This window comes from Grus americana, chromosome 3, assembly GCF_028858705.1.
Source record: "Grus americana isolate bGruAme1 chromosome 3, bGruAme1.mat, whole genome shotgun sequence".
In the NCBI taxonomy this organism is placed as follows: domain Eukaryota; kingdom Metazoa; phylum Chordata; class Aves; order Gruiformes; family Gruidae; genus Grus; species Grus americana.
The window spans coordinates 95,833,775-95,853,907 of NC_072854.1; the positions used below are offsets into that span (position 1 = coordinate 95,833,775).

Sequence of the window (20,133 nt, forward strand, 5' to 3'; positions counted from 1 at the left end):
ATCTGTTGCCGCTGCTCCCCCAGTGGGAGGGAGGCCCTCTGACCTGCACTGTCTGCCTGGCTGGGGCACAGAAGTTCAGAAACCCTACTAAGCACTTGAGACCTTGACTATGATTAGTTTTGATGGTACCAGGGTACCCTCTTCAAACTCTCTCTCTCGCTCCAGATATCTTTTTTATCCCTTATCCCATCACCTTTAAGAGTGAAGAGGAAATTGGTGAATGCTCACTGGACACTGTCACTAAGCCTCAGGGCCTCAGGGCTCCCGTGCAAAGGTGCTGCAGCACCCATCTCGCTGATGCATGGGGTCCTCTGTCAGCTTTCACTATTACAGCAGGAGGCTCCCAGAGTCAGTACTGCAGAGCAGCTCTATGGCGCAAGGGAAGGATGGAGCGAGTTATTTTAGCCGTTCTCTGATCCCTGTTGTCAAGTAATAGCGCATGGGCAAGTTGGCTTTCATAACTCGCTATGAATGATCTGACATTTAATGAGTTGCTGGGTTTGCTTTGAAAAGAATTGACATGTTGCAGGATTGTCAGCTCTGGAGCCGCTCTCTTGCAAAGAGTATCCCGTTTCATGTTGCTGAGTATCGCACCCATCTCTCAGTGGCACCATTTCCTATCCCCTCCGTTTAATAGTCGGATTCATTTTCATTCTTTATTACCATTCCTTTAGCTTTACACAGTTCACTACTGTAACTCCAAATAATCTCCATCTGGAATATCACTTTGGCTTTCTTTTTTTCTTATTACTGGGAACTCATTTAGTTTTGTCAGTGTTTCAGTTTAACTCTGCCTTCAATTTTTTTTTTTTTTTTAAATTTTCGTGGTGAGTTGCTGGAAGATCGTTAGCTGAGTTTCTGGGTCGATTGCATTAGCTTCTCATTCTGATTTACAAATACCAAATGCTAAAAGCTATCAGGTTGTGTCACAGCAGAGATTTCACAGTTTTTCAACAACCATGAATAATGCTTACGATTAACTTCTTTTTTGTCCTCCTAATGCTTGCAGTGTACTTGTGATGGACACTATCAAGATAGCAAGTTTAGATAAGAACTTTCACAGCTGTTTTGTTGTGTTCCCAAATCTCTGTAACTCCTTTTTGGTAGTGGAATGCCTCCCCTACCCCCATCCCATGATTATGTGGTTTCATGTCTCAGTAATTCTAAAAACTATTTTTACTTAATAGCAATAATGTGGACTTTTATATAACTTTACTTGTCTTTTGTAAGATTGGTTTCATTCTATTATTCTTTTCCCTTTTGTACCCACAAACATAAGTGTGTTAGAACAGACTTGCCTCTTTATCAAAGTGCTCAATTAAAATCTGCGAAATTCTTCTTCTCTGTATGATTTCTGCGCACACAGAGCAGAAAGCAATAAACTCATTCAGGATCAGGCTCTGTCGTCTTCTTCACAGGAGTAAATCCAGAGATCTCTGCTGACTACTCCAGAGTCGTGGTTGAGGTGTCTCAGTTCAAATGAGACCTAAATTTCTGCTTTAATTTGTAGTCAGATGTGCAGTTCTCTCATTGTCAGGAAGATACTAATTCCTATTAGTGTTTAAACTGTGTTCTCAGAATGGTTACAAAGATGGTCATATCTTTTTTCAGCATGCTCTGAACTTACACTGATAATTAAGGGCGTTTTATGAAGTACTGCTGAAATTCATTAGACTATGAATAAAGACAACTGATTTTTTCACTTTCCCTTCAAATTTGAATGCATTTGAAATCTGTTTGACTTTCTTGGTCATCCTTTCACACAGCATAGAACTATGGTGCTGTTAGAGCAGGTTGATACCTACTGGTGCAGCAATACAGCACGCTCCGATCTGAGGAATTATCTGTAGATGTCTCTTCACATTTTTCCCCTTCCTTGGGTGTAAAATTTGGCAGATTCATGCTTTGCTCAGAGGGCTTTCTGTAATATGACTGAAATGTGTTTTATGATGAAGTGAGCCAAGAAAAGGACTTAGAAATTATTCTTTTTCTTTTTTATTCATTTAGTACTGCTGTGTGATTTCAGATTCTCTGGCAGAAAAAAAGACTCAGTTTGCTTTGTGACTTCTGTGATCTGCAGTAAATATTGTCAAAATCAAGAAGTTTGAAAAGGAGTTTTCACTTTCATCAAATTTTCAGTAGTCTACCCTTATCCAACACTGTAGATTTCATTCTGGGCTTCTGCATGTAACTTAAGGAAATTCTACCCTAATAAATGGAGCTTTCCTTCAGCAAGAGGGACTCCGAGGGAATCCTTCCTACTTTCCTGTGCTTTTGCAAGTCACTCACTCCACACAGGTAAGCTCCCTTCATCTGGGGGGCCAGAGCTCTTGGGCTTATCTTCAGGGCTGCAGGGAAATTGGAGAAGGCTGGCTTGTGGACCTCTCGGCATTTGCTATTTCAAAAGCCAGGCTGGGTATCTTTCTACTGGAAATGGTGGGCTTGATTTGTGAAATCCAACAGCCTCTATTTTGTCGGAGTAAGACAAGATGATCTGCGATGAGTCTTTCTGGCTGCAGGGCATATGAATAAATGAAGAGATGAAGAGGCATAGAGAAAGAGCCCGTGTTCTTGGGGACTCCTCTTGCACATGAGGAACAGTAAATATGTTCACATGCACAAGAAGCAGAGTTAGAGACCTAAATGACCTTCAAATTATTATATCCCAAGATCCACAAACTTTGCTTTCTACTTTTTTTAAGGTAAAGGTTTTCCATAGAATTCATCTGTAATTTGAACACGTGACACATTTAGGAAATCTGAAAAAATTTATATTTTTTGTGTAGTCATTGCCTTCTGCTCCTGACGGAGTAGTACTGACACAGCCCTGTAACAGCACTGACACTGTGGCTGCAGGATTCCCATGTGTCATTCATTCTGTCGCAACACATTTTTCTACCTCTGAAATTTTCTTCAACTCTTATTGATTGATCTCATCAATATGCTACAACAGAGAGACACTGAAAAGCAATTGCAAATTCTGGTATGATACGTTGGCTTGCTAGAAAGATTTGCTCTTTTTGTGAGATATTTACTGGAATGAATTAAATTTGTTTAGGAAAATATCTGAGTTGCATTATTGTTTTTAAAAATTGCAGTGATTTCAAGAAAGCCTCTTTTTATAGCTTCTGGGCTCTTAAAGAACATAAGTTTTCCATAAAATAAAACTTTATTTTTCAAAGAGAGTTGGTTTTACTCCAAATACCAAAAGCTAAGACAGTTGAGAATGTGAAAATCTTTTTCTATTTTCATTGGCAAAGAATTCCCATTTCTTATGGTATATGATTTTACAGCTTTGTAAGGTGATATGAGCCACTATTATTGCTAACGTTTATTTTGCTTTAGAGAAAAAATCAGCAGGGAAGAATACGGGGCTTTGCGAGACAGTAGAGAGCATTATAAGTACATTAATAATCCTGGCACTTTTAATATTTCTTCAAATAAATTTCTCTTAGTGTTACAGCTCCATTACAGTTAAATGCCAGTCAGCTTTTCAGTGTTCTAACATGATTTTTAGGACTTAGAATGGCATCATATGAAATTGCATCTCAGCCTACTGCATATTTTTGCAATAAAGCTCATTGTTTAGATAATTGTTTACCTTGTCTGTTGTTAATCATTTCCTTTTCAGTTAAAAAAAAAATCCAAACCATTATTTGAACTAACATTGTCTGCTTAACTGACATATAAAGTTAATAGTTCTTTTTAGATGTACGGATCCTCAAGAATGACTTGGTGGCAACATTTCAAGTGCATCGTTGTTGCACATGCCCGAAGCTCGCCTCCCATGTATTGTTCAATCTGTTTGTGCAATGTGCAGATTCGTAACAGTGGCCACTGAGGCAGAGTTGCATGCCCTTGCATGAGCAGGTGCATTTGCACTCTTTGAGCATCTGGCCTTTATGGTCATCTACTGCATATTCCACCTTGGAAAGCTAAGGATCTAGAGCAAAGCTATGGATAAATTAGGAAGGCCCCAGAAAGAAAGGAGACTAGAGGCCTAGCTCTGACCTCTAGATTTCAGCAAAGTCAGTCTTTTATACTGATTCAAATGAGACCAAAACAAAGCTCTGAGTTTGCAGAAGTTTGTGTACTTCTGAAGTAAACGATTCTGCCTCTGTCTCCAGATCTCCTCTCTATTGTCCTGCCCTGCACGACCTGTCGTCCCTTCACTCCTCCTGCTCCCCCTCTGCTCGTTCAGTAAATCCTGCAATTTTGCACAGATCCTTCTCTCTCCAGGCACTTTTTGAAAGAGAAAAAATGCATACATGTGTTAAAAAAAGACAAACCTGGTCATAAGGAAGCCATTCAATACCTTATTTATGTACAAAATTTCATTGCAGATTCAAAATCCAAGTTAGAGGAGAACCCAACTAGTTTGATGTAGCATCTGTGACTTGAGGCAGAAGTACCCAAATCCTGGACTTGCTACTTCTGTAATCTTCCCTTTGTACATTGCTGTGTGATCAGTGAATAAGGATGTGAAAGTCAGTTAAGTGACTCACAGATTAAGTTTCCAGAGAAGTGAAGGATGCAGAATTAGTTCTTCCTGGATACATCCATGGCTTCGAAGCTTGCTTTCAAACCCACTTTCAAGGTCAAAGTTGGTGGTTGTCCACAAGGTGTCCAGAAGCCACTGTGCACGCAGACTTGGCTCTGGCACAGCCCAACTGACTTGCTTTGCACTGAAAAGTGGATTTTTATCCAGATCTCAAGAAACTGCATACCAGAAGTGTGCATGCCACATGCATCAATCTAGCTACACCCTCGGCCTTCCAGGAGGTGTACCCATCCCTGATACTACTGTTCCAGGAATTATTTTTTTTCTCAAGTTACATCTTTTTCTAGAACAAGGCTTATCATAGTGTGTACCATAGTTTAAAGAATGTTTGATTACCTTACAAGGCATGCTGTCTTGCCTAATCCTTTGCTTTTTACTCCCCCAAGGCCAGCTGAGGTGGAAGGTTCTTAGTCCACCCAGGCTGGAGGTAGGAAACCAGGACATATTGGGATCCCAGGAGGGGAGGTGCTAGAGCAAGTACAAAGGTGTACCAAATTTAGGTGTTCCCAAGACAGGATTTGACAAGTGTGACCAAACCCACCAAGCACACTGGATGCCCTATGTCACACAGGACACATAAGCCTTGATGGAAAGCACCGAAGAGGTTGCAAAAGAACTGACCAGGCCTTTGGCTAATTGGTACCTCCCTGTGTCCATTTTTTCTAGTCCAAACAGCAGAGAACCAAGATAAGCTTGCTAGCTGGCCACTTTAAAAAAACAAAACAACACAAAAGATGCAAAAAACGGATGCTCTTGCAATTGACTGCTGCATGTGCAGTAGCTTTGGCCAGTCAAGGCTATGCTGGAGTTACTGAGAGAACTGATTTACCTGCAAACATGCAGAACCCAAGCTGCTGTGTGTCACAGATCAACTTCTAGGCTAGTCACAGTAGTGGCGCTACTGCTGACAACTCCAGCAAATTCAGTTGCCTTCCCAGCAGCCAGTGTGGTGATGGCCAAAATGGCCAGAACAGTTGATTGATCTGTAGCCCTAAGCCAGGCAGAAAGGAAACATCCAGGATGTTGCTGAGGGCAAAAGGTTGGCATTTGCACGGCTATCATTTCCTTACTTGGTAGTCTGCAGAGAACTCTGACATATATGCGCATCAGCCATGCCGAAGCCCTTGGGAGGGGTATGTGTTTTGGTTGATTCTTGTGGCATGAAGGGAAGTTGCCTCTGAAGGAGATCCCGCAAGGAAAGAGACACCCCTGGATAGGCAATGGATTCATGGAGGAGAAGTCTGACTACCAGCCAGCAGATCACCTCTCCAGGGCTAGCCTATGACATCACATGCCCAGATGTCATCAGCAAAGATCACTGGGGTATGTAGGGGAGTGACTCCAAAGGCAAAGCAGGGACTATCAGGAAAAGACTGAAGGGTGATTGCTCCTCTAACAAGGTCAAACAGGGCTGTGAAAGATTGTTGAAGTTTGGTTGTATTTGCCAAAATGCCACAAGCTGCCCCTGGGGCATGCCCATGTGAGCATGTGTGGTGGGTTGAACCTGGCTGGGGCCAGGTGCCCACCAGAGCCGCTCTCTCACTCCCCTTGTTCACTAGACAGGGGAGAAAATATATAATGAAAAGCTTGTGGGTTGAGATAAGGACAGGGAGAGATCACTCACTAATTGTTGTCACGAGCAAAACAGACTGAACTTAGAGAGGGAATTCATCTAATTTATTACTAGGCAAAACAGAGTAGAGGAATGAGAAATGAAATCAAATCTTAAAACACCTCCCCCCACCCCTCCCATCTTCCCGGGCTCAACTTCACTCCCGGCTTCAACCTTCCCCCCCCATCAGCAGCACAGGGGGATGGGGAATGGGGGTTATGGTCAGTTCATCTCACGGTGTTTCTGCTGCTTCTTCATCCTCAGGGGGAGGACTCCTCTCATCGTTCCCCTGCTCCAGCATGGAGTCCCTCTCATGGGAGACAGTCCTTCACGAACTTCTCCAATGTGAGGCTCTCCCACGGGGTGCAGACCTTCAGGAGCAAACTGCTCCAGCGTGGGGTCCCCCACAGGGTCACAAGTCCTGCCAGCAAACCTGCCCTGGCGTGGGCTCCCCTCTTCACGGGTCCTGCCAGGAACTTGCTCCAGCGTGGGCTTCCCACGGGCCACAGCCTCCTTCAGGTGCCTCCACCTGCTCCGGCGTGGGGTGCTCCATGGGCTGCAGGTGGAATCTCTACACCCCCTCATCCTTCCTCCATGGGCTGCAGGGGGACAGCCTGCTTCACCATGGCCTTCACCACAGGCTGCAGGGGGATCTCTGCTCCGGTGCCTGGAGCACCTCCTCCCCCTCCTTCTGCACTGACCTTGGTGTCTGCAGAGTTTCTTACATCTTCTCACTCCTCTCTCCGGCTGCAAAAGCTCTCTCTAACTTTTTTTTTTTCTTTTTAAATATGTTATCACAGAGGCACTGATTGGCTTGGCCTTGGCCAGCGGCGGGTCCATCTTGGAGCCGGCTGGCATTGGCTCTATCAGACACAGGGGGAGCTTCTAGCAGCTTCTCACAGAAGCCACCCCTGTAGCCCCCCCGCTACCAAAACCTTGCCATGCAAACCCAACACAGCATAGTATTGCATGCACCCTCTCCTGATCCACCATCCTTTCTCTGCAGCTGCTTTTCCTTCAGTGTGGATGTCTGGGTGAGCAAATCCTGCAATGACTTGCCTTTACAGATCCAGTGTTGGTGTAGGGGATTCCTGTCAAGCTCACAGAAATTACAAAGTGAGAGAGGTGTGTGGGATTGCTGGCACTCCAGGTTCACTAGTGCTGAACTTCAGCTTGAAGCTACTGGAAACACTGAGGTTTCCAGTGTAGACCAGTGGAGCAACACACAGAGTGCGCTGTGCTTGAATAGCCGTAACAGCCTCAAGACCCTGACAAGTTAAAGCGCAACATCTTATCTCAGTATTGCTAATGACGAGTATTCAAAATTCATGAGGCAGCACCCCAAAATCATAAGGGTTTGTGGGGTTTTTTGTTAACATTTTTAGAGTTTTAAAATCCATCATTTTTCTTTGCCATTACATATGATGTAACTTAGATTTAAGAACTCCACATCACCCTACTATTGTAAGATACAGAATAAAATTATGTGCTTCTAGAGCAATGATTAAGATTTCAGGTTATTCCATTTTATTTCATTTCACTGCTTTCATGAAATTGCTTGAGTCACATAGCATGAAGCATATTTAAATCATCTTTGGAAAGAAATCCATAGATGTAGAAAACTGCGATGAAGCATGCAAGTCATATAACTAGTACGTTCTTATCACACAATGGCTCGAGTTCTCACAAAAGTCTACTCACGTTTAAATAGTGACAGTCTTTGCTGCCACTGAAATCTCATAAATACTTAATCAAAGGACTCCACAGCCTTTGATTGCATGAAAATAGTCAGGTGACATCAAAACTGGCACTTTTCACTGTGGTTTATATACAGATTATAGACACACTATATACTTACAGTTTTTCATTGCATGTGACAGCTCATGACCTGGGTTTCCTTTCATGCTCAAAAACATGAAGGGCTTATAGTTCTCCTAATGACCCATTTAGCTAAGACAAAGAAAATCCTTTTATTCTATACAGAAAATACAAGCTTTGAACTTCAAATGTATCCCATTTTCCCAGCCACAGAGACATCTTGGGAGTGATCATGACAGATCTGAGCTAGGGCTCTATGCTGTTTTAGATGACCTAGGTTGTCCAAGACATCTGCATTATATTGACAGGTATGATAAGGACTTACAGGAGATCTAAGCCCTTCTGCAGCAACAGCTGGAGACTGGTCAGGTTCTAAGAAGACACTAGATGCTTCTGATTAGGCAAATGAACCACCTAGTGTCTAACATTCAAAACCGCACCTAAACAGGATAGTTGACAAAATCCATACACTGTGGTACCCACCAGCTCCTGCATCTGTATATGCAAACAATCATATCTAGAAGAGTTGTCTGTAGGCTTCCTTTTTGCGTTTGATTTTGTCCAGAAGCTCCTTGTTCATCCATGCAAGCCTCCTGGTATTTTTGCCTAACTTCTTCTTTGTTGGAATGCATCACTTCTGAGCTTGGAGGAGGTGATCCTTGAATACTAACCAGCTTTCCTGGGCCTCTCTTCCCTGGTCTTCGTGGTTGGGTGGCCTGTAGCAGACCCTCATTATAATGTCCCCTGTCCCTGTCCTCCCTTTAATCCTAACCCATAAGCTCTTGGTTGGCTCCTCATCCATCCCCAGGTGGGGCTGGTCATTGACATAACGGGCGACACCCCCTCCTCGTCTCCCCTGCCTGTCCTTGCTAAAGAGCCTGTACCCTTCCATTCCAACACTCCAGTCATAGGAGCCATCCTATATCCTATACTTCTAGCTCTTCCACTATTTATCTCTCCTGCCAATTTGGAGGCCTGTTTATTTAGTTTGTTAAATATTACACCTTACTATTTAAAATACCATACAGCAGGACTGGAAGAACTACATGCTTAACCACTATGTTATCCTCCTTTGTTCAGCTCTTACCTGACAAGGTCATTAATTAAAGAGTATAGGCACATATAAATTTCAAGACACAATATGGCAATAAACTGTTCTCCTTTTAGTATCAGCTGTAAAATCTGCAGGATGACTGACAATTATGAACATCTTAGGAAGTGGTCATTTGGAGTCAGCTGTCCCGGCTGTGTCCCCTCCCAGCTTCTTGTGCACCCCCAGCCTACTCACTGGTGGGGTGGTGTGAGAAGCAGAAAAGGCCTTGGCTCTGTGTAAGCACTGCTCAGCAGTAACAAAAGCATCCCTGTGTTTTCAACACTGTTTTCAGCACAAATCCAAAACATAGCCTTATATTAGCTACTAGGAAGAAAATTAACTCTATTGCAGCCAAAACCAGCACAGGAAGTGAGGTACAAGATCTCTTTTAATACTTCATTCTGATATCCATATTCTCTGTTGAGGCATAGTCTCTCTAGCAGGCAGTGTGTAAGCAAATAAATGGGAGCATAAAAAATGTTTCATTCTTAAGGCTCCATTGCCTCTTCCTCTTACCAAGGGATAGTCACCATTAGTAACTTTTCTTCCCCTCTTCTGTTTCTGCATCAGACAGAAAAAACTAATAATTATCTTTCAGATATCTGGGCAGCTGGAGAACTTTGTAAGCGCTTGCATCAATAAAGTGTAAACTCCTGCCCCTGTGGTCCCTATGTGGCACAATTCAGTGAGGAATCTATCTTTCACAGGACCTTACATTCTATATTGGTCTGTACTTTAAAAATATAAGTGATACAAACATTTAAATAGGTTCACTGCATTTAGTTTTTACTGGCTTTTTTCTGAGACAAGGCATTACCGTGATTAACCCCCATACCATGCCATCATCTGTGTATGATACAACATAGTGTACAGGTACACACTTCTGAATTAGCTCAGATTACCTTTGTTCTGATGAGAATGAGTGCAGTGATCCAGGATGGAAGTGAGAAATCCACGGAGGAAGGCAGCACAGTCCTTGTCCAAGACAGGTACTCACAGGTTTGTAGTCAGGCACAAGTGGGTTCCTGCCTCCACTGCAATTTACATCCAGAGGCAGCCAAGGAATGCAAGCTCTAGGGAAAAAAAAAAATAGGCATATCGTTAAATTGATGGGATAGGTTTATATATATATCTGTCACTCTATCTGAGCAAAGTAAATACAGGTTTTCCTGAATTTTGACAGCATTAACAAGACTTTGAGATCTATAGCTGGAAGGGATTTCCTGATATCATTTACTCCATTCCCTAGCACCAGCACAGAATGACATATATCAGGCTCTTCCTGACAGATGCTTATTTTTTACAGCTTCCAATTAAAGTGATTCCACAGTGACCACAAGCAGCATCCCCTCATGCTATTTCATTGCCCTTCTAACTAGAAATTTTTTCTAATTGCTAATCCAAATCTCTCTTGTAACAAATTAAGGTAATTAGTTCTTAACTTTGTACCTGCACTGGACATAGACAACAGCTGAATCAACCTCATGACAACTGAAAACATACTCAGCAAACTGCTGTATTTCCCATTCCCTCAGTTTCCTCTTTTTTTTTTTTTTCAGCCTAACTTCCTTCTGTCCTTTCTCAGAGCTCAGGATTTCTGAACTGCCTGTCATCTCCATTGCTTTTCTCTCAGCTCTGTCTAGTTTTTCATTCTTTTTAAAACACAGTGCCCAGAATGAGACTCTCAATTCCAGCTGTGGAAGAAAAATCAAGTGGCAAACAGACCCCTAAAAATGACCTTATTTGGCTCATGTGTGGCCCTTTTATGAACACTTCCCAGAACATCATTTGTCTGTTTTGCAATCCTGCCACATAACTGACTCACGCTCAGCTTGTGACCCATGTAACCCCGGGTTCTTGTCTGCAGAAAGGACTGTGGCAAGCCCTGCGTAAGGGTCTTGAGCTGACTCGGAGGGACAGATGAGGGTAGATCATGTCATGTTGTGACAGCTGTGAGGAAAGAGAGCCTCAGGGCCTGTATCCACCAGCCACAACCAGACTAGTCACAGCTCAAGTAAAGTGCTGTCAGTTAGTTTGCACAGAGACCTGGGTGCGATCAGTCCCAGAGAAAGGCTTGGTCCTGCCACTTGTTTTATGAGTAGATCCTTGCATTCATCAGATTGTTCAATACAACAAAACCAGACTGAAACAAATGTAAATGGAGTCCACCAGCAGAGGACAGTGGGGAACAGAGATGTCAAGTGCATCCAGATCAGTTAATATACTTACAGGGCATGGGTCTCAAGGCTGTCATGCCTATTATCTTTACCCTCAGTATGCTGAATAAAGAACAGAGAAGGGAGTTCACACCACTAATGGTGCGCTTTTCTTCAGGTGTTGTCTTCTTGCCTTGTTTCTTCCTCCAAGTTAGTAGAAGATTCATCCCACCTAACTGATCTAAAACTGGCATCATGGCTAAGCCCCTTTTGGTCTCCTCTGCAGTCTGGGAAAGGAAAAAATACTTTCTGAGCTCTGAATTCACCCCATTCCAAAATAAATGTCTTAGAGACAAGGCTTGAATCACCTCCCAAATGTGCTGCCTCTCTCCGTTGACCAGGACGAGGAGTGACCAGGACAGCCTTAGGCCAGGTGTCCAATTCTTCAAGAGCCATGGAAAGGCAATCACAATTATTTCCTTAATGATGGGCCAGGCTCTCTAGTCCAGCTGATTGCTTTTCCAGGAAAGCACTCATAATCTGTTCCATGCATAGCCAAATTCAGTGTATGTATGAGAATCCATAAAGTTTAGTTTAAATGCTGAATATCCTCTCTGTTCTCTGTCTTCCACACATCCTCTGCCTCTAGCTCTAGTTATCTATAGCAGATTGTCTTTTCCCAGCCATTCCTGGCAATACCTCAGTAACCAGCAGCTGGGTCACATTCATGGAGTCACAAGAACAAGACAAAGCTATCAGTTAAAAATTATTATCTCCTCTCCCTGGCTTTCATTCGGCCTGGCATAAACTAACAAAGGGATGTCATTTTTTTTGCCTGACCACATTTCTATAGCACATAGAAGGAAGCGTAATTTGCTATCACAGCAATTTTTTCCTTTTCACACTTGGCTAACCACACTGTACATTTCACACAGATCTTTTCACTCAGTTGCTGCAAGTAATGGTCCCAAGGTACCAGAAATCAGAGACTACGCTGTCTCAGCTTTGTTAGAAGCCATAGAATTCTGTGCTAAAACTATACAGACTTTACTGATCTTACTAAAACAAATGTTTTGGTAGCAAACCCATGAAATGCAAACTGTTGACAGAAAAGATTTGCTGGTAGATTTTGCAGAGTAGCATATGTAATTATACAGTACATATATATGTAATTTTGGTTCTGTTTCTGCAGAACTTCATGCAAGAACTGGAAGGTCAACATCATTCCCTAGAAAGAGGGATAATCAGCAGCTAAATTTGGGATGCAGAGGGCTGCTGTTATGGTTGGGTCAGAAGCTGCCACTAATCTAGCACAGGAGCAGAAAATAATTTTCTCCATCCAAGCTGTGCTTGAAGATTTATCTAACACCATATTTATTTCCATGAAAAGTACTGTACATTTGCCACTAGTGGACACACAGATGTCCATTTGCGATACTGAATTCATCTTTTAATTCCAGTGTAACATCATGGGAGAGACAAGGGATTGGAAATCACGAGCATGGAAAGTCTTTTCCATATCCTGGTCCAATATATTTGTATTTTATAACTGGAAAAACGTAATTGTGTGAAATTACTTAAGTGATGGTTCAGAGCACCACTAGCTTTTATTATGGCTGAAACCACTTTGTAGTGATGTGCTTGTGCTCAGTGGTCTAGAGTTGGTCTACATTTTCAAACACTAGATGGTGCCAAGGGTCCACACATAAAGAAAGGCTGACTAAAACAAACAAAAATGTTCCATGTAATGGCAATACTGGCATAGTTTGGTCTCTGTGTAGTTCTGTGAATTAGTTCAAAATCTACTGTTAAAATGTCTCATTACCTAGGAAGTGACAGAAAAAAATTCTGTAGAAGATGATAGTAACCCAAGTAAACTCACAGGTAATTTAGTGCTGGAGTCTACAGAGAGGACAGCAATTCAGAAATCAAGTTTCAATACAGGGATGTTACCAGCATGGGCAGGTCCAGATTCATGTAGTCTAAAACCTTTTCTCTGACAGTCACTGGTACAAAGTGCTTCAAAGAAACTTATAACAGCCCTGTGGCAAGCAGATGGTCAGAGTCCTGCCCTCAGTCTTAGCCTGATACCTGACACTTACAGGTTGACTTAAGCTCTAGCATATGAAGCCAAACTTTGCAAAAAGGTGTTTCTGATTAAAAAATTGGGTGGTCTTGCTAGATATAAAAAACTAGATGACCTATTTTATAACTTAACTATGGACACTGATTGCGAGATGAAAAAATGGAAATGGCTACAAACTGTATTGTGCCTACATAATAACAAAGTTGATAAAAAACTTTCTTTTTTTCTAGATTTAGTGTTTTCTTGAATAGAAAATTTCATATTTGGTCATCTGATGGTCTTACTGGTCTCACTATATGACCAAACTCTAGGGAATGAGAAACAAATTACCATAACTTTAAATCAGAAATGCATAATATCTACTGTGTACTGCTTTACAGCAACATTTTGGGAAAAAAATCTGCAGCCATTCTGCAAGCCAGTATCAGACTTTCCTGAGGCAGTTTGTATGAGACTATTATCTGTGAGATAATGATATTGATAGTTTGCAGGAAGACTGCGATTAAATTACTAGCAAGAAAGGACAGAAAGAAAAGGAATATTTGACAGGTCATCAGCATTTCTATTCTGATACTCTATTGTTTCAAGTTATTGACACTGTTCTTTTTTCCCAGTCAGATTTTCCTGTTTGTACACAGTTGGAGTTCTGTGGGAAGAGGAATTTCTGTCTGCCAAGGATATGCAAGAGGGTGCAATCATCTGTCTCTTGGGGGCTCAGGTCTTGCAGTTATTTGTCAGTACAGATGCTAGATCCTCGTCCTGCGATGAGAAGGATTGTCGTAAGGAACCTCTTATAGATGTCAATGTACAGATGCAAGACTACAGGTATTTCTTGCCAGTAGGCTTACAGGCTTACAGAGTGAGGCCCAGTCCACAGGCAACAGAAACGATGTGATGTAGCCCACCATAAAGCAGACTGAGCAAACAGAAGGCACTGTGTCTCTGTCGCTTGTACGTCTTGCATTTACCAGAACTACGCTGCCTCAACAAACTTGCATACAGAAGCTGTGGTGTGAGGGTGCATAGGGCAGACAAACATGCCAAAGGGAAAACAAGAGTATACCTATGCCTAACTGAGAATGATGTTTAGAGATACAAAAAAGATACAGGAGTTGTGAAGAATGAAGACAGGTCGATAATATAGAATAATCTGGGTGGCATGGTCAACTGGACACAAGCAGAAGATATAATTGAACATAAAGTTATAGATCTAGGACAAAAGCATGCAGATCATATTCAGACAACAGGTGAAAGCTGGAAGATCTATCCTGTGAAGATGTGACATTGGAAAGGATTTGGCAATGAGTAAGGTGGCTTGTCTGCTGAGCATTCAGCTTCTGGTCTGATTCTCAGGCCAAGAGCACTAATGCAATCCATAAATGTACTTATAAATCTAAAGTGAAGGGGCTTATTTCACATCAGTGTGATTGATCTCCACTAAATTCAGTGAGAAGGTTTAGCGAAGACTCACAGTTGCCATTAAAAATTGGAAAACATTTTGTAGTGAAATATTTCAGGAATTTGCTTTGCTTGTGAACCAAACATAAATCCATAATCTCATGTGCAGTTCCTCTGCAGATTAGCATTACTTCACATGCCCACTGGATGCACTCTGTCACTCTTCTAGTATGTGGGTAGATCAGGTTCCTAGGATGGAGTCATTTTCAGTCTCATTTTGACACAGTTATCTTTTGCAAGTTAGGTTAAATATTCTTAAAGAAAGAGAGGACCAGTGACAGGACATGAATCTATTACCCATTCATTAGGAATCTAATGGAAATAAGGACTTTAGATAAAAACCCTGTTCTGAGAATCAGCCACCTCAAGGTTCAAGTCATGTCTGTCTGAGCAGCTAATTGCTGCAACACCGCTCCCCGAAATCCAGGGAAGTCCTGAGTACATAGGCAAGTCCTGCTGACACATGACTACAATTCAGGCAATCTGAGAATGAGCACAAGCTGGAGAGTAGTACTGCATTTGTGGGCCAAATCCAGCCTTGTTGCCCTGATATTGAGCAGTCCTGCCTTAAGCACTCCTTTCACACACAGGGTCTCATTTCCTAACATTGTAATTGTAGATCATGTGCCAAAGATTGATTAGCTTCAAAAGGCTAACTTCAATTTCTAGGTGTCCTTACAAAACCACCTACACAGCATCAACTCAAGCCCAAAGCCAGGAATCTGAAAACTGAACGATAACTGCTGCAATGCTCAATAAGCAAAAATTCCCCTCTAGCAAGCAAAACATCAAATAAATGGGTTTAATTTAACCCTTTTTTATAGGAGACAAGATAAAAGGAAAAATAACAACATATCCACTAGATATGCCTGAATAGTACGTAATGTACAGGTCAGCCATATCATTCCCAATATGAGGTTGGAAATAGATCCATCATAATTCTCCTCCAAAAGCTATCAGGAATGGCTGAAAGAAACAATTACTGCTCACAGTTTGATGTTCAGGTTCAAAAGGGATGAGCTGGTGGGTGCATCTATGAGCAGCCTGTAAAGAGGATGCTCATTCTGTAGACTTGGCAAGCAGCTTACAAAAATAGAGCCATTTTGTGATACAGACCACATCAGTATTTTCAATCCACAATACAGAACTATTATAAAGCATTAAAATGGCCACGGATGTCAGAACTGTGTTTCCTAACTTTCCCAACTTAAAACTAAACTTGTTATGTGATACAGATCATGCCAGAATTTTTACCTCCAAAAGTGTGAGTTTTACACACATGTTCACCTAGGAAACTCTGCTTATATACCAAGTAAGTAGGAGTTAAGCTCAGGCTAAGGAATAATGAGATATTTAATTGGATCACAGCTCACTTACCAGTTTATAAGCATTAAGAAATTTTATAAGTTATCTATATCTGAATTTTTCATTTGAAAAAAACCCCAACCCAAAACCCAAACCCCAACAGATTTTAGTATTTACATGCGTCATAGTGAAGTTTTAAGGTAAAATCTATTAAACTGTAAAATGTGGTGAGATCCTCAGCTACAAGATGTTAGGAACAAATAAGAGTTATTTCAAAGTACAGAAAATGATCTGAACAAAAACCAGATTTGGGTAAATTAATAGGAGGAAAATATACTCTGTTTCACTCTATTAGGATGAATGGCATTTTGCCTGGAATATGAGTCATGGAGAACATTATATTCTGAGTGTAAGACATGGCTAGGCAAGAAGAAAAGGGAAATAGTAATCTGGAGGATAAATTGCAGGAAGAAATAAGTAGGAATACACTGAAGTGATAGCAATACTACATGAAGAACTACTTTAAGACTAAAAGCTAAATTGTATCTTATCATTTTGAAAGCCATTCAAGTTAAAATGCTGAAGGATTCTGCTGAGGGAATGAATCAGATCTCAAAGCCTGGCATACAGCGCGTGAGAGCATAGGACAAAGCATTCTCCGTCTGGGGGACCTGGCTCTGGAAAGAATTTTCAGTAGAGGTTAGATGAATCACGGTCTGAGCTCTCATGAGTCATTGCAAAACCTTCATTAACACTTGTAGAGCCGAATAAACATTTACAAAACTAACTGAAACTTCCAGCTATCCCACCGAACAAAGAAGGATTAGCAGAAACAGCCTGGTCCAAAACAAAGCTTTGAAGAAAGTGAAACGTGAGAAAAGCCAGAGACTCAAAATTGAAACATTATTCATTGCTTCTATAAAGAATCCCTCAGAATTAGTGATGCCATTTCCATCTTCTCTGGCCACATGTAGACATTTTATTGGTACTTAGACATTTTGGCAAAATGACAGTAGCAATGCTGGCATCTATCCCCTCACACAGCAGTATCTCAGCTAGTGGTGGCAGCAGTTTCCATTTGCTCTTTTTTGGTGGACTAGGGCCACTCAGACCTCATCTGCACTGGAACCATATGGCATTACTGTTATCATCACCAGTAACTCTGTTCAAAACTAAGGACACCAGAAAGACAAAAGCATGTCAGGACTGAAATGGGGAAAGCTGTGGGCATATCTGAGTGACAGCAGGACAAAGCAGACAAACTGCCAGTGCACAATTACTACATTTTATCTGTACTGCTTGCCAAATGCAGTCCTATGTAGTGTCATTAACAGAATCCAGTCTTAAGAAATGTCATTTGTGTAGAGTATTCGCAGGCCCTGATTTGACACATCTATTACTGACATTACACAAGTCCTGCTTTGAGTCATTTTTGATTGAATGTGCTGATACAGGCTGCAGCCAGAGCTGCAGATATTACTTCCATAGGACTTCTGGAAAAATATTTGTTGCAGCCATAACCTGGTCAGAAGATGCATCTAGTATTTTTTACACATTACATAGCCTAAAATATGTTTGATAATTTAAGTTTGATTTGCTGCTATATTTAAATCTACTCACTTATGCTTTCAGCAATTCCCCCCCACACTTCAACGCACTCTGTCTAAACTTTTTGTATTGCTGTGCACATGCCCTCTGAATGTTGGCTTGGCAATGTATGAAGCTTATTACCTAGGACCTCTCTTGAGGCTATCAGTTCTATTTAGATTCAATTCAGATTTTAAATTTATGGATAGGCTTTGATTTATCTGGCTTGATTCAATGCCCAGTGAAGTCAATGGAAAGTTCCTATTGACCTAAAAGGATTGATGCACTTTTGTGTGCCTGGTTTGATCTGACATTAAAGTTCTTTTCTTCCACTAGGTTCCCCATATTTAAAGTGAGTTAGGAACTGTCACAAAGTACTGGACTGTTTTCTGAATGCAGAGATGTGAAAAAAACCCAGCATTGCTCATGAGGGTCTGCCTCAGCTCTCATTGGAATCAGCAGAAGCTGTTTCATTTACTGCGGTGGAAGCTGAGCTAGAGCTGAACATCAGAACTACATTTATTCCAGGATTTATTCCAGAAGTGAAAACCTAATGTAAAAACCAGATGTTTTTACCCTTTCTGGGTCTTTATTGAGTTGGAGAGAAGGTAGGATCTCTGTGCTGTTCACAATTGCATGAATTTCATGAAATGCAATCCGTTGATTTAAGTTTCCAGAGTTCTGTGAAACTCTCAGCTTTCATCTTAGAAAAAGAAAAAGAACAAAAGGAAAAAAGTAAGTTAACTGCTTCTAAGACTACAGAGTAAGGTGGAAAACCATAAATCCTAAGAGCTTCAAAATAAGGCAGCCAATTCCCTCCTCACAAAATTATTTGTGGCAAAATGCTATGATAGTTTGGAGGTCTGATTCAGTTTGAAATGCTTAGTATTGTTAATGCCTCTGTCTCACTGTGCTAGATAATTATTCTCTGTGCCATGACATTTCCCAAAGACTCTCAACAGAGTCAGCACTGCCATCATGCCAGAGGCTGTCCAAAAAGTCAAAATTTAAAAAGGGGAAAAGTCATGTAGCATGTCAGCTAATATGCATAAGCTAATATGCAAATGGATTAAAAAATGCTATTTAAACTACAACATTATAGTCTGCCTCGATCCTTCTGTAAAATCAAACTGGAAGAGATGTTAGAAGACCTGCAAAAATATCTAAAAATGCATCAAGTTATTTTTTTTCTAGAGGGAAACCTGTGTCATATACAGAATATAATATAGCTTTGGCAAACATTTATACATGCAAATGCTTATGCATATATGAATAGCTCTTTGAAACTGCAAGGCTCTGTTACTGGTACAAAATGATTACTGACAATCCCATCTAATTCTGTATGATCTGCTGCTCATCCACTGTACCCAAATTTCTTCAACACAGAAACGACTGAAAGAGCAACTACATAATACACCGCTCATAAAATGTTTGAAAACTTTCTTAGCTCTGCATACCTAGTTATCTTATGCTACTCTGCTGTTCATAAGAAAATTGCTTGCTGTTTTCACAGGAATTAATTTGTGGTATCACCTGTGAATTTCCAGTGCATTCTGATCCATGAGAGGCACGCAGACTCTCCCACCAAATCAGGGGACCATGGATGAAATTTCAAGGAACTTCTTGTCTGTTACATATTATTCTTTATCTGTCTGATTAACACCTAAGTCTGCAAGTCATAATACAATATTTCAGGCTCATCTTTGCTGGAAAACCTTGATAAAACACTAGTAGGAAAAGGAACTTCTGTTTATTGCACCTAGCCTTTTTTGTGATTAGGGGATTTTCATTAATATTTTCAGTTCTGAAGTTCAGAAGAGGTAACAGTCAACGTATTAGAAATCCACTCCTACAGCCCACTGCCAGCTGATTTCACTGCCAGTATGACTTCTCATGCATACCTCATGCACAAAGTATGGCAGTACTATCTAAATATCCATGCATGACTGACTGACTCTCATTTTCTGTACATCTCTCCCTACCATCTACAGTCTAAAAGGCACTTGGTTTTATTTCTCAAGCCAGGTAGGGAATGAGAAGGGAATGTGAGCTAAATTCACAGAGGGAGTAAAAGTTCAGTTTGAACGTTTCACTGAAACTCCAAGATCCTAATTTCAGTCTGCAGTGGGTGTCTGAGTTTGAGCCACAGGCCATGCACAAAGCCATCTCCGGACCTAGTGACAGGGGGGGACTCACACTGTGTGTTTCCAGCCTGCAGGAGCCATGCCAGAAGAAGATGTGTAAGATGCACATCTAAGATGGGATGAATCACAGTCTGGAAATAGATCTTTCTCTCCAGTAATGGTAAGGAGAACACAAGGTGATTAGCTCAGACCAGACATCAAACTTCCAGGTCATGTGTGATGAATCACTGTATTGGGTTTGCATGGCAAGGTTTTGGTAGGGGGGGTGCTACAGGGGTGGCTTCTGTGAGAAGCTGCTAGAAGCTTCCCCTGT

At 41.4% G+C, this 20,133-nt stretch overlaps 1 protein-coding gene across 3 annotated transcripts in view; it reads right to left on the reverse strand.

The window, feature by feature from the left end:
* SOCS5 (suppressor of cytokine signaling 5) overlaps positions 1-20,133 on the reverse strand; it is a 93,292-nt gene that overhangs the window by 48,981 nt on the left and 24,178 nt on the right. For 2 of the 3 annotated variants that reach the window (XM_054821823.1, XM_054821822.1), the window contains exon 3: positions 9,987-10,157. The gene's annotated coding sequence lies outside the window, so the exon portion shown is untranslated. Of the gene's footprint in view, positions 1-9,986; positions 10,158-18,252; positions 18,379-20,133 lie in introns of those variants that run through there. The other variant, XM_054821827.1, reaches the window with a different exon arrangement.